Genomic DNA, 13228 nt, shown 5'->3' on the forward strand with positions numbered 1-13228 from the left:
AGCCACGATCCGCCCCTCCTGGCCAACTCCCCCCCGTTTATATACTGGGCATGACGTTCCATGGTATGGAATATCCCTTTGGCTAGTTCAGGTCAGCTGCCCTGGCTATGCTCCCTCCCAGCTTCTTGCACACCTGCTTGCTGGCAGAGCATGGGAAACTGAAAAGTCCTTGGCTTAAGATAAGTGCTACTTAGCAACAACTAAAACATCAGTGTGTTATCAACATCATTCTCACACTAAATCCAAAACCCAGCACTGTACCAGCTACTAAGAAGAGAGTTAACTCTGTCCCAGCCAAAACCAGGACAAGCAGATATATTTAGTCTTTAAGCCACTGTCTGGCTCCTGAGCTTATAGCATGAGGTAGTGGTCCCCTGGCACCAGGCTTTGAGAAAAGCAGCAGTGCTGTCCTGGTACTTTGATGAAGGGTACAATGAAGGCAAGGTCTAAAAAAGGGATGCACAAAGGGGATCATTGCTCCAGATGGGAAAAGCCACCCCTTCCACTCCATCCTCTCAGACACCCCCCCCCCCCCCCCCCCCCATTTCTGCCTCCTCCTGCAAACAGGGCTGCCCACTCCCTTTGGAGGTGCCACAGCACAGCCAGCTGCATGAGAACAAGGGTAAAGCAAGAGGACCCAACACCAGGGATGCTCCATCCTCAGCTCAGGGCACACAGTGGGGGCCAGGGGGTCCACAGCAATCCTGTCCCACTTATTGCAATTCCCCTCTCCTTCAGGGGAGACAAACAGCAAGAGCACCAGCTAGAAGAGACAAAAACTATAACTAGTAATTAAGGAGGCAAGACCTAAACAAGGAGCCACAAAAAAGTTATTGCACACTCCCCATACAGTCTCAGCTTGAGCAACAGATTGCATAGGGGTGACTTCAAACCTAAAATAAGCTTCCACTTGGAAAGCTACAGAAAAAACACTGCTAAAGGAGAAGCTGACTAGTTTTTTTTTTATACCTTCCCCAACACAAAACACCATAGAGAAGACACCTCTCTTATTCTAGCCTTACCCTTACATACTCATTACCTTTTGGTCTTTCAGACCCCCAGTACAGGAGCTCCTAGCTTACCTCCAGTCACCACTACAGCCAAGCACTTCACTTCACAACCCTTGCAAACTCCTACCAGCCCTACAGCCCTTCCTGCAAGGCTCTCCCTGCTCCCAAAACACCTGATTTATCCTCCTACCCTGGCTATCGTGGGACTTGAGTCACTTTTCTCCAGCTGGGGAGGTGCTAAGCAAGACACAGGTGGGCAGGATTTCTCATCTTTTAAATAGCCAATTCCTCCCCTCTTGTAAACTTTTAGAACAAGAGGAGCAAATAGCCTCTTCTAAACTGAGCAGAAACAAACACTGATGTGAGTTTAGGCATAACAGAAGAGGGAGTAAAAGAAATTATAGAAAACCAGGCAGGAAATAGCATAAGATTCAGCTTTGGGAAAATATTAGCTAGCACATGCAAGGAAAATAATCTATAGCAGAGATATTTGGGATGTAAATATATTTGAGATATTAGATTTGATATTTGAGATATAACTGGGAAAAGTTAATGTCCACAGCAGCAATTGCAGGGGAACAGCAAGCAGGCAGGGCTTTGAAACTGAGCACTACCAAGGCAGAGGCTCTACCTAGGGCAGATCCCACCTCTGCAGAAGGGAGGAGGTGCTGCCCTGCTGCTCTGTTGACATAGCTGTGCCAAAGGGTGTCTTCAGAGAGATGGTCCTGAGCCCCAGCAAGCCTGGTTGCACCATCTGGGCTTGGTGTAGCTAAAAGGGTTAACTGGCCAGGATTCAGCAAAAGGAGAGGTCCTTTGTTTTTCTCCCTCCTTTCAGTTTTAGAAAGCTGTCTGTTGCTGTGGCATCCAAGCTACTTCTGGAAGAAGTTAGAACAATAATTAAATTCTTCCATCTCCTAGCCTGGGTGACAGGAGCAACTTCAGGTTTCTGGTTGTTGAAGCAAACGCTGTAATTGCTTGTGTCACAGCTTTGTTCCACCCACATGTACTGACTCTGCTCTTAAAAGCCAAGATGCAGGTCAGTTCGTGTCTCTACTGTCAAGGAGCTGCTTGGTGTCCTCCACGGGCACGGCAGTGAGTGCCGGGGCTGCAAGAGGGCAATCGGCCAGGTTAGACTGGCACCACCCTACTGAGTTATGTGGTATCCTCTGAACTGCCATTCTTCCTGCAAAATGCTGCTCAGGGAGAGCTGAGGCAGCTCCTGACAGACACCGTGCAGAGTCTGGTGGGCGTAAAGTGGGAGGTGAGAGCCTGGCAAAAGCCAGTAAAATACACCTGTTTGTTTCACAATTTATCATCAGGCCTGGTCAGGGAAGAGGCTCGCACAAGAGGAAGGGGTGGATTTAAAACCATACTGCACAAAGCCCTCAAAAATGCTTTGAGGACCAAAGCCAGAGCTGGCTGCCGGGCTGGACCAAGGGATGGCTCTAGCTCCAGCACCTGCAGCTGCTTCTGGCTCTCTGCACCAGCTGCTCCAGAACAGAGGCAACACCATCTCCTCTTCTTGTGCTGGGAAACAGGTGCTGAGCCCAGTGACCTCTCCTCCCAGCTCACACGGTGGCAGAAGTTTGCAACTGCCTGGGAGGGACTATGACACACCGAAGCTTGCAAATGTATGTTCTGTTTCTCTTCTCCCCGAGCTGACTTCCAGCTGGAGACACGTGTCTGTGCTTGTCCCCAAGGCAGACAGCAGCAATAGAGGCATCCTCTGGTGCTGCTCCCTGCCAGCAGAGCATGGCAAAGCGTTAGAGTGACAGCCTCTGGGGACAAGAGAGCAATTTACTCACCGCACACGGACAAGTGCTCGCCTTCCTTGCTGAAATCTGGCAGGTGAGCCACTGATTAGTGTCACTTGTCCTGGTTGTCTCAAGGCAGACACCCAGCCTGCTAGGACTCTGCTGAGAACCCACCAGCCCATTGCATGCACGCTCGCCACTAAGACCTAGGTCAGACGAAGGCTTGAGGAGGAGGAGGAAAAGATTGCATGCGAGTCCCTACTGTTGCCCCTCCATCCCAGCACCTCTTTTCCAGTGCAAGCCCTAGCTCCCTCTGCTGCTTTTGAACACCCACCACCAGCTGATTCCAGCATGGCCTGAGCAACAGGGAGAAAGGAAGCTGAAATCTGTTTCTCTTCATGCGTCCACCATCAGAGCTGTTGCTCCAGCCCCCATCCATTACTGCCAGTGACAGCAGAGGCAGGAGGAACCCAGCTGGACTCCTCTGAGGCAGGGATGGAGCAGGGTGAGCTGTTGCAGGGCCAGCACTTAGGAGAAAAGCATCTTCAGCTTGACAACTCAGCAAATTTGATCTGGAACTGGCAAGAGAGAATAAATGTAAAGCCTTAAATGTCATTTCAGGGGTTTGGCTGACAGAAGAACTAGAGACAGACAGACAGATAAGCACACAGTACTGCGCAGAGCGCCAGATGCCCTGCTTTGGTCTATGCAGAGTATTTACTAATGCATCCCACAGCTGGCATGAGTTGTCAGCAACTCAAGAAATCTGGTTTTCTGCCACCAGCTCTGCTCTGAGACCTCAAGGAAATCCCAAAGCCACTCTAGGTTTCAGTTTCCCCTCTTTGTAGGCAATGATGCTTCCCCGCAACCCCAGGTCATGGCAAGGTTAAAGGCTGACCATGGTAATGTACTATAGTAAGCCTTGTGGAACCCTCCAAACCTAAATGCAAATGTGCAATAAGCCAAACCTCCTGTTTGGGTCCTAGACCCAAACACTGGTCAGACCATCCCGATTCCTTGTTGTGAGGGGAAAATCAAAATCATCAACCCACTTCCTTTGCCATTGCCACCTCTGACCTGGGCAAGTCACATTGTTTTCTCCTCCTCCCTTTGCCAGCCCTGGGGAGATGGCAAGCCCATCAGTGCATGACTGGCTCTCCTCTGTGCATAAGGCAGCCCTACTTGGAAAAACCAGCATTGCTGGCCTGACTGCAGGTAAAGATGTGCCAAAACTAGGAAGCACAAATGCTGCATGCCTTTCAAGTCAGGGACCCACCATGGCTGTTGGAGAAGTTACCCTTCATCCCTGCTTCTTGGAGGAGCAAGCTAGGGTGAACCTGAAGTCACTGATCCAAAGCAAAGAGGGCTGGGGGGCAGCAGATGTGTCTATACAGCAAAAAGCACTGTGCAGAGTGGGGATACGGAGCATCTATTAGCCCCCTCCCAGCCCTCGTCCCATCTAAACAAGCCCCAAGAACTTGGTATGTCTCAGTATTGCTGGGAGAGGGCAATGTGCACCAAACAGGATGTGCAGATGGGAAACAGTCAATGGCAGCTTGCTGGACTTCTAAAGGACGGATGCCTTCATTGGGAGTCCCTAGGCACATGCCTGGGATGTCCTGCAACTCTCAGGTTTCACAGAGCCCAAACTGCACCTTCTCTGGGAAAAATAACTCCAACTGCAGCCAAAAAGGGGGAGCCCCCCAAATGCTCTGGGAGTTGGGACATACAGAAATGCCCCATTGAAAGGGCAAGGGATTTCTGCCAGGTGGCACAGCACATCTGTGACATGGCCAAAAATATTGTCCAGCTAATGTGCTCCCTCCTGCATAATTTTGGCATTAGCCAGTGCTCTGCCCTGCCACAGTACCTACTTTCATGCACGAAATAAAAACTAGACTCGCCAACATACCCAATGGGCCTGTCAAACTAGTCACGTTAGAAGGACTGGAAACACGCCAGCAGCAAGACCTGGCCCCTGCTCCAGAGCCCTTGCAGAAATCACGCATCCAGGAGACGGAAAAGCCTCTGTCGTTCCGGAACCAGGTCAATAAAAGCACAAACAACTCCATCCAGAGAGACTTTTTATGAATCACAAGAAAGAGCAGCTTCAGCTCCCCCAGCTGCAAATAGGTAGGCAGGCACAAAGAGCCAGCACGGAAACGTGTCTGTGCAACACGTGTGGGGAATCGGCCACCCTGCACATGTCCAGGGTATGGGGCAAGAGGAAACCGCTCCGTACCGCGGCACGGGAAAACTGTGAAAAACAGCGACTGCTGTTCGGCGCGACTTCTCCCCCCCCCAGCTGGGTTCCCAAATCAAACAACCTCCAACCGATACAGGCGTTTAGTGTGCCAGGGAAAGAGAACAGGCTAGGCAAAGATTTCAAAGCTGAGCAATCCCAGATGGCTTTGAAGGGCCTCATATTCAGGGAGCGAGAATAACCCGCCCTTTTGGGAGCACACAATCCAAAATGCACTTTGTCCAGGTGCCTCCAGAACAAAACGGTCCCCTCCCGAAATCCATAGTTATTTGCGGATGCACCTTTGCCGTAACGCTGTTATTTCTAGAGCTCTTTGCTAAGTGAGAAGCCCGGAGGACTGGACAGAGCTTTTTTTGATCAAATCTCAGAGCAGCAGCAGCATTTTGCTCTCTCTCCTTCTTTTTAATGTATTTATTTTTCAAGCCCTTAGTTCAGATGCACAAAGGAGGGTAAATCACACATTGGCAAAGTCTGGCACAGGCTGCCTGCCCTTTGCATCTGAGAGCCACGCTCTAACCACAGGAGAGGATGTGTCCTCGTTATCACCAGCATTTTTTAGGCCATGGACAAAAGGACCACGGTGCAGAGAGTGTACCTGTATTCCAAGCAGACACGCTTTAATTCACAAGTGAACGATCGTGCCCGGCCCCAAGGAACCCAGCCCAGCCTGCCTTTTCCAAGCACACAGGTGGCAGCGGCAGATCCCTCCTTCCGCATTGCTCAGCTTGCAAAGCTCTAGCAAAGGGAACTTTACACCTCTCACAGATGAACCCATGCAGCATGCAGTAGCTCCTGTGCCTGCACGGGATTTGGGCAGGAATGAGCCTGGCTCATCCGCAGCTCTGCTGCTGGGCATTTGCACAGCACATAGCAATAAGACACCTTGGTGGTCACCCAAAAGAAGCTATTCCTGGAGCAAAGATGCAGAGGTCAAAAAGCAGCTACCTTCTCTACCTCCCCATCCATCACCTATAACATGGCACCATGGCACCCCAAAATGCAGAGTGTCCCGTTCCCATCCCCATCCCCCCTGCAGCACTGGGAAGCCATGGCAATAGCGCGGAGTAGGAATAGCTGGGTGGGTCAGCCCTGCATGGCCATGGCAGGGTCCTACAAGTTACTATGTTCAGTCTCCAAGTTATTCTCACCCATGCTCCAGAGACTGAGAAAGCCACCAGAGACCACGAGAAGTAGGAAAATACCAGGCTGCAACTTTGCAAACAAAATGCATTCACTGGCTTAACACCCACATAATTAAAAGCAGGCGCATCCCTCGGTAATTGCTAGCACAGGGATGTGCCTGGTTGTGCGTTTGCTTTAGGGGGCCTGTGATACTACCTACAAAAGCAAAGCTGGTCACCAGTCCCTCTGCAGAGCGAGGCTGTTCACAGCACTGATGAAACACGCAGCTGACCCTGCCTTGCCCTGAGGATCTCCTTCTCTTCCCATCGAAACAGGAATAACAGTAGCTCCTTCTTCCCAAGGAGGTCTGAGCCCCCACTGCTACTCCCAGAGCTAAGCATCTCCCTCAGGAGGCGTTTGGGTGCTGAAGGGCTGGATTCAAACCCTCCTGGCAATTCAGAGGGCTCTGACAGTGGCGGGGACCTCAGCCCTCACGAGGGAGAGGATGCTTTCGCTCACTGATGCTGGGAATGACAATGGCCCTGCTCTCCACGCTCATCCACCAGCCAACTCCCCGGCTCCACCTGGCTCCTACCAGCTATTAGCATCGCTGGTGGGAATGGGCAACTCATACTGTCCTCTCCTTGCGGGGAGGAGTGAACTAACTCAATAAACACATATTGACTTGATGGATAAAAAGCAGGGAGCGAGAGCAGCCCCGGAGCAGCCCCCAGTCCCTCCTCTCGCAGGGGGACCTAACTGCCCCAGCACCCAGGTTTGGGCCAGCAGAGGTCCAGATTGTGAGTTGCTTCCAGCATCAGGGCAAAGCCTCCGTGGCAGCATCTCTCCCTCACCCAGCATTTCTTGTGCCGCTTCCCCAGCCAGTTCCCCCCTCGCAGGGTGTGTTGCATAGTATTTAAATGCAACCAGGTCCAGGCAAGCCAGATTTCAGTTGATCCCATGTTCCCTCTGTAAGGCAATGCTAAGAGATGCATAAGGGGTCATGATCCCTCCACCAGCTGCTGCAAACGCAGCCGTGACTACAGTACAATACCATTTATTGCAAACCCCTCCAGCCTTCATCCTCCACACTCCCCTGAGTGGAAAGCAGCAGAAAGCGATTCCCCTGGGGAAAAGAGAGAGATTTCCCACATAATGGGCACTAGTATTAATTCTTCTATCTATCTGCTGCAGCTTTCCTTTCATTCTGTGACTTTATGAACATCACTAGATGCTGGCAGCAGCCCCAGAGGGCATCACAAGTCACCTGTAGGAAAACAGCTTCCTCCAGTGCCGGCATCCAGGCTGCCTCCAAGACAGAGGAGGGCAGCCCTGGCCGTGTATGGCCACGCTACCCAGACAGCTCACAGCCACGCCACTGGATCAGCGGTGCCTCAAGAGGGTTTCGATGACATCTTTAGGGTGTCATGGCTAATTAGAGCCCTGACTATACCCTCTAATTAGGTAACACCTTCAGACAAATTGCCCTCTCCTCTTCAAACCATGTCATGCCTTTGGATCCAATCCCTAATTGACTTAAAAGTAGACTCAGCACTTCTTCCTGGACCTCTTTCTACTTCACAAGGCATTTCAAAATAAATAAACCCCTGGTCCTCAGCCCTGGCTCAGAAACCAGCTGGGGAAGTGCCCTTGCGTCCGCACAGGCATGCACCTGCACGGCCAGACACAAACCTCTGTCAGAGCTCACAAAGCAAATGCACTGACGCAGCATCATCGTCCTCCTCTCATCTCTCATTTCTAGCCATCCTAGTGCTACTTTCAACAACAGTCAGCAAAGCCTTTTCTAGGAGAACGGGAGTATTTGCAATGTGTCAGTGTCCTACTAAAAATATTGCAAGAGAGGCGGTGCTCTAGCAAAGGAGCCTGGTATCTGGTGACAGAAGGCATTAAAAAACTAACCATTTAGAAATTAATACAACAGAATGTTATCAAGCATCAACATTTCAATCCAGAAGCTTGATTTCTGTTTTCATTAAGTAATGAATAAACTGAAACTATCTGAATGTTTTCAGTTTCCCACTAGTGCAAAATTTTAAGTAGATAGGCAAAAAAACCCCCACCATCATAACTGCAAACATGCTGAACAAAAACTATCAAAATTCATAGAAGATAAATATTGAGTCCTTCCAAGCCTGCTGTGAGAACAATGTCTCTTTATTTGCTTTTTGCAAGGTTTGTTATAACAAGAGAGAGACTCCAGTGTACAGTGTTTTAATATACACACATGCATTCACAGCTGGAATAATAGATTTTAAGGACAGAAGACAATATTACAGCTGCATTATGCAGAAATGCATAAACACACCTTAAAAACATTATTTGCACCCTACCCAGATATATAGATGGACACATATATATAATATATATAGATACAACCCCCAGCATGTTCCAGATAGATCAGAACCATTCATTAAATCAGGCTCTCTAAAGTTTCTGCTGCTTTGGGAAAACATGACCCTGAGGAGACATCATGCGTGAACTTAACATCCAGCAGAAAATGAAACCATAACATGCTTCATTTTGAAAGCCAACCCCGAATCTAACTTAATCCCTACTCTGGACAGGCATTAAAACCATGCTAGGTGTTTTCCTGGATTTCCCAAGTTCCCTGGAGACTCCCTGGCACTCTGGCTGCGTCCATCTCCTCTTTGCTTCGGAGACGTTTCCGGCTGAGCACTCCCATGGCCGGCGACGCCGGCCTACAAAATGTGCAGGGGGGTGATATATGGGCTTGAAGGGTCAAGAGCGGCTTTGCATCCTCCTTCCCCATCCCCGACAAAGGGATTCCAGCAGATCTCGTGCCCCCTAGTGTCATCCTGGCGAATGGACCGGCACCGGGTACCACCTGGCCCAGGCAGTGCCCTTACTTATCCCACAGTAAAGTAGGCACCGTGTCCTGCTGGTACCTAGAGCACAGTTAAATGCCATTTCCGACAGTTCAGGTGAAGGGCAGTGTGAGCTCGCTGGCCCTCCTGAGCACCCCAGGCAGCGATAGCCCCCTAAGTGTCCCCGTGCCTGGCACGGTGCCACCTCTGTTACGCTCCCACAGAGCCTCAGCAAGATCTGCCCCATCGGCAGATAGCCCGAGCGGTATCCCTGGTGAGGGACCAAGAGGAGGAGGCAGAGAGCATCTTCGGTGGCCACTGTCCAGAATACAACTCCTCCTAAAAATAGATGGTCCCTAGAAGGGCACGGTCCTTCCAGCTAATGGGAACACTCGGTGCTAGGAGCTCAGGGTTTGGGACAACAAAACTTCAAAGTGCATGAATGCAAGACACCACTGCCTTTGCACAAAGTCCCTGTTTCGTGCCTGTGCGAGGCCAGCACTTGTGGCATCGAGCTCTGGCCATTAGCATGAGAAGCAATGCAGAAAACCAGCCCAGAACCCAGCATCCCTGCATGCCAGCCTGCTTTGACCAAGCAACAAGATCCAATATCTCCCAAGAAAATGCCCATACTGGCTGCAATACTAATGGGTGCAATTGGGATAGAAGTGCCCAACTGACCACGCACACGGAGCACCTAAACAAGAGGTGTGTGCTGGACAGGAGCGCAGGAAACGTGCGTTGAGCCCATGCACGGGCCTCAGTTTCCCCATCTGTACAGCAGTCCCAATGCAGCTTGCCTTCTCTTATTTTGTTCATCCCACCTTGTTCAACTATAAGCTCTTGTGGGGAGAGGCACCCCACGAACAGCACCTAGAGCACCAGCCCCTTCCAGCATGTGCTAGCAGCATGCAAGCAAACCTCGGCAACTCATCACCAAAATTTGGAGGAATTCTCCCCAGGGCACTGACCTGGGTATGCTGCTTTCTTCTACAACACCGAGCAGGGACTATAGCTTAGAATAATGTAGAAGTAACTCAGTTCAGTGCTGACAAAGCATCACAAGACCCAGCAGGGTAGGAGGGGAGGAGGTATCCTTCCCTCGTGCTGCCATGCCTGGTATACATCATGTTTAGGGCCAGGCATACGTCACCAACACAAAATAGACAAATTGGAGGGATTTCAGAAAAATGAGTGACAAAAATGATCAGGAGGCAGAAGGGATTGCTTTACAAGGGGAGATTAAAAGAGCTGCGATCAGTCTAGTTGGGCTGAGCAAGTACTGACAGAAGCAGTTGGATGCTGTCCTGGTTTTGGCTGGGATAGAGTTAATTTTCTTCTTAGTAGCTGGCACAGTGCTGTGTTTCGGATTTAGTGTGAGAATGATGTTGATAACACACTGATGTTTTAGTTGTTGCTAAGTAGGGCTTATCTTAAGCCAAGGACTTTTCAGTTTCCCATGCTCTGCCAGCAAGCAGGTGTGCAAGAAGCTGGGAGGGAGCATAGCCAGGACAGCTGACCCGAACTAGCCAAAGGGATATTCCATACCATAGGACGTCATGCCCAGTGTATAAATGGGGGGGAGTTGGCTGGGAGGGGCGGATCGCTGCTGGGGCATCGGTCAGCGGGTGGTGAGCAATTGCATTGTGCATCGCTTGTCTTTTCTTGGGTTTTATTTCTCTCTCTTTTTTGTTATATTCCTTTTCATTACTATTATTATTATTATTATATTTCATTATTATTACTGTTAGTATTATATTTTACTTTAGTTATTGAACTGTTCTTATCTCAACCCACGAGTTTTACCTTCTTTCCTGATTCTCCTCCCCACCCCACTGGGAGTGGGGGGGGAGTGAGGGAGCTGTTGCATGGTGCTTAGCTGCTGGCTGGGGTTAAACCACGACAGATGCTAATCTGCAGATGGGATGAAAACGATATGGGAAGGAATAATTTAGCATCTTCAGCAGTAATGGGATGAAATTAAGGGGAACTCAGGGCTGAGTAGGTAGGCAAAAAAACCCCAACCAACCCAAAATAAAACTCCTTTCCTAGTTGTGCATGACTTTGTCTCTATCAAAACACACAAAGTCCCCAAAACTCTGCCTAGGACAAGCACCCTTGGGAGCAACCGTGCCTCAGTGCCTAAGAAGGTGTGCATGCATACATGCACGCACACCCACCCCTGACTCACACTCAGGAAAGCAGCAGGGCCTCCACATTAACCCATGAGAATGGAGGCTTCACACTTGCAGGAAAGCAGTGGAGATCAAAGGCTAAAGCTGCGGGGAGCGGTGGGAAGGTCCCCACAGAAGGATGCCTTTGCTCTTCCAGGTCTCCACAGGGGAAAGGTGCTGAGACAGCTTCCTGCAAAGTGGCAGGAGTGAGCTCAGCTGCAAGCACTCAGATATTTACACACAAACAGCACATTACTCAGCAACTCCCATTTGTCAGGCGTAATGGCAGCAGCAGCAATAATAAATGACAGAGCTGAGAGACAGGCTCCCCAGATGCACACCCAGCCCCAGCCTGAGCTGGAGCAGGATGCGTTCCTCCAACTTGCCGGGGAATTATTGAGAGTGGCCAAGAGCCGGGGCTCGCACCTGCAAAACTCCTGCTGCTGGCTTTGGAGTGATGCCTGTAAATGTGGAATTTTCCACTTACTAGAATTGTTGTGGCTGGACCAAATTGGATTTTTACTGTTTTGGGGAAGTCAGGAAGGCTCTAAGACAAGAGGCTCCTAAATAATGTCACTAGGACAGCTTGACCTTAGAGAAAACAGTTGCGCAGAACCATAAAGATAAAGAAATTTCAAAACAAGCGCCTCAACCAAAACAGACTACCCTTGAAGGACATGATATACATGATCCCAGAACTGAGTATGCGCAAAAGCAGAGGTCAGCCAGCGGACACAGTGAGGAAGAGTATATCCTTCATCCAGAGACCCCTGACGACCACCCGGAGACATAAACAGACATGCACAAGAGACATTTGCATATGATAATGAGTTCCTGGAAATCTGATGAATATGTATGTAGAGCTTGTATATAAGCTATGCAATTAACCTGACCGGACACACACAATAGGAGGAGATATCCCCTGTGTGTCCAGTGCTGCAATAAAGAATACCTACTTAATAGTCCCTAGACTATTGAGTCTTTGATTTCAGCCTTTCACGGCAACAGGAGAGTCGGCCACATCTCTGAAAGCTGAGCCTTGGCTGCACAGTTATTTGTACATGTATGTGCATCGCAAGCTTTGTGGCTCCAAGAGGTACCTGGGCTTCTTCCTTCCCAAGTCCAGGAGGTGTTGAGCACCTTCCATGGGGATGGGGGCTCAGCGCCTTGGCAGGATCGGGTCCTCTCGGAGTAAATCAGACCAAAGATAATGCACGATCGTCAGATCGTGGCTTGGCCTGCTCTGACAACAGGCTCTGATGAAGTTATCCTAAAGGGCTGTTGCAAAGACATCTGCCAGGCACGGGGCTCTCATTTCCAAAGCACATCCCATCTCGGGAAAGTCCACCCTCCCCAGCGAGCCCCAGCAAGCTCTGGTCCCAGCACCTGGTCCCAGCAAGATGCCCGATCAGACACGAGCATCCCTTGCACATCTCCAGCCATCACAGCAAAGCTCTTAACTCCTCACGGAGGGGCAGGGCAGGGAGCAGGGAGCAAGAACGGCTGGTGCCACATATTTGCACGTTTCGCAGGAAGCGGCCAGTGTCCCTGCCTCGCTGCCTGCACACACAGCCGACAGGACCGGAGAGCGGGCATGGTCAGAGTTAAATTAGCAAAATCCTAGCAGAAGTCAGCAAGTTCCTGAGCAAAAAGCAATCTGAGGAAAGGATCTCCTAGACTATCCCACAAATTAAAACACAGAGACACGAAAAAGAAATCAAATAGCTTTGCAGGCAATCCCCTTTCTGCAACCTGCACTACAGACCCTACACATGTGTCTATAAGCATGGGGTGGGGAAGAAAGGGGCTTTCTAAGAGAGAGAAGAAGTGCCAACCTTTATACCAAAAAAGTTTAGCAGATTAAGAAACTGCCGAGGAGCCAGGGAAGCCGAAACATGCAGACCAGGTTCTGTCCCCAGCAAAGGCAGCACAAATTAGCTCACATGCTGGTTGGAGTCCCAATCCGGTTTTAAGATTGCAGTGGGGGAAGTCACCAAGATCTGGAAATGTCAGGGAATTTGTGCAGCAAAGGGATCGGTGTGTATTATGCAATTCTGGA

The sequence above is a fragment of the Gymnogyps californianus genome, unplaced genomic scaffold (genome assembly GCF_018139145.2).
Source record: "Gymnogyps californianus isolate 813 unplaced genomic scaffold, ASM1813914v2 HiC_scaffold_91, whole genome shotgun sequence".
NCBI classification, from domain to species: Eukaryota; Metazoa; Chordata; class Aves; order Accipitriformes; family Cathartidae; genus Gymnogyps; species Gymnogyps californianus.